We start from the raw sequence: 2,478 nt of genomic DNA, 5'->3' as shown, positions 1-2,478 counted from the left end.
TCGGCGACGTTCTATCTCTTTACGTCGCAAGCAGCAGTCAGCAGCGTTCTGATAAAAGATGACTGAGGTGAGCAAAAGCCAATCTTCTACACAAGCAGGCGCATGACCGGACCAGAAACGCGATACCCAACCCTGGAGAAGATGGCGCTGACGGTCGTCGAAGCGGCGAGAAAGCTTCACCCACACTTTCAGTCACATTCGGTGGAAGTATTAACCGACCAGCCCCTCCGAACGATCCTCCAAAATACAAACAGGTCCGGAAGACTAACGAAGTGGGCTATCGAACTCGGTGAGCTTGATATCACTTACAAGAACAGAACCGCAGCGAAATCTCAGGTTCTTGCTGACTTCTTAGTCGAATTGGCCCCAGAATTGGAGCAAGATCTCACACTCCCAACCCCAAACTGGACATTGCATGTCGACGGATCTTCGACTAACACGGGCGCAGGTGCCGGAGTTCAACTACAGTCCCCGACCGGAGAACTGATCAGACAGTCTTTTAGGTTCGGCTTTCCAGCCTCGAACAACCAAGCAGAATACAAATCTTTGATCGCTGGACTCCGCTTAGCAAAAGCTGTCAAGGCCAAACGCCTAAGCGCCTACTGCGACTCGCAGATAGTCGCCAGTCAGTTTAGCGGTGACTACGACGCCCGCAACGATCGCATGGACGCCTACCTCAAGATAGTACAAGGCTTAGCCGCAGAGTTCGAATTCTTCGAACTCGTCAAAGTTCCCAGAGGTGAAAACGTTTAGGCCGACGCCCTCGCAGCCCTTGGAAGCAAGCTTCGGGACCAAGTTAAGCGAACCATTCCAATACACCGCATTGAGAAGCCGAGAATCGATATCTCGATGGACCAAACCATCATCATAGCCCCAGTCACCAAACCGACACGCTCGATACTGATAGATTCGGCCTTGACTGGAGAACTTAGTTCATCGACTATCTCTCAAAGGTGGAACTTCCAACCGAGAAATGGGCAGCCCGCCGACTAAAAACACGCAGTGCCCATTATGTCATCCTAGACGCAGAACTCAATCGATGGACTGCGAGTAAAGTACTCCTCAAATGTATCCATGGTGATGAAACGGTCAGGGTTATGGCCGAAACGCATGAAGGCACTGGAGAAAACCATTCGGGCGGACGAGCATTAACGATCAAAGTGAGAAGCCTAGGCTTTTTCTGGCCGACGATGAACGCAGATTGCGAGTCCTACGCTAGAAGCTGCGACAAATGCCAACGGCACGCACCAAGCATCCATTGTCCAACTGAAATATTACGAACGACGATCGCGCCGTACCCGCTTATGCGATGGGCAATGGATATTATAGGACCTCTTCCCTGCTCCCGCCAGCGGCGTTTCATTCTCGTCCTCACTGATTACTTCACCAAATGGATCGAAGCTGAAGCCTACGCTCAAGTCACAGACAAAGAAGTCCGTGGTTTCGTCTGGAAAAACATTATCTGCCGCCACGGTCTACCGTATGAAATCGTTAGTGATAATGGATCACAGTTCATGTCATGCAACTTCAAAGAGTTCTGCAGCAAATGGAACATTCGATTAAGCCCTTCCACCCCTCGTTACCCGCAGGGAAACGGCCAAGCGGAATCTTCCAACAAGCTCATCATCGACGGCATTAAGAAACGTTTAGACCTGAAAAAGGGTTATTGGGCCGACGAACTCGACGGAGTTCTATGGAGCACACACCAAGAGGGTCGACCAAATCGACACCTTTCTCTCTTGCATACGGTGTCGAGGCTATGGCTCCCGCAGAAGTTAACGTTTCAAGCCTTCGACGTTCGAAAATGCCCCAGTACGTCGAACTCAACAAGGAGATGCTGCTTGATGCCCTCGACGAAATTGAAGATTGACGGGACCAAGCTCTGCTACGAATCCAAAACTATCAACATCAGATAGAGAGTTACTACAACAAAAAGGTCCGAGCCCGACCCCTTGAACTCGGTGACCTTGTCATGCACAAAGTGTTCGAGAACACTAAGGAGCTGAACTCCGGTAAACTCGGCGCTAGGTGGGAAGGACCTTACAAAATCATCAAAGTTGTGAAACCAGGCGTCTACCGACTTTAAACGCCACGCGGAGAAGAAGTGCCTCGAGCTTGGAACTCAATGCATCTACGACTTTTCTACTCGTAGGGACATAAAAAAAAAAAAAAAAACCGAGTAGATGCACCTCCGCGGTCACTTCTACTCGACCGAGTAAATGCGCTTCCAACGGGCACTTTCACTCGGGAAAAACGAACTACGAATGGCTTGATCCTCAACCGAGGTACGTAGGCAGCCTTAACCGGTCCAGCTGTAACAAAACCAAAGTCAAAATCGTGTTCTTTGTTTCGACATCGATCGAGTAAATACCGATTGTCGAACCCAACGGCTCCCGTATCTCCGGCAGGAGCTACGCGGACACTCACGTTTCATTTCCTAGCTATGTCCTGATCAGACACTTAGCCTAAGGACCCAAC

The sequence above is a fragment of the Brassica oleracea genome, chromosome C5 (assembly GCF_000695525.1).
Source record: "Brassica oleracea var. oleracea cultivar TO1000 chromosome C5, BOL, whole genome shotgun sequence".
Classification (NCBI taxonomy): Eukaryota; Viridiplantae; Streptophyta; class Magnoliopsida; order Brassicales; family Brassicaceae; genus Brassica; species Brassica oleracea.
Note: the sequence above shows the minus strand (reverse complement) of the source record.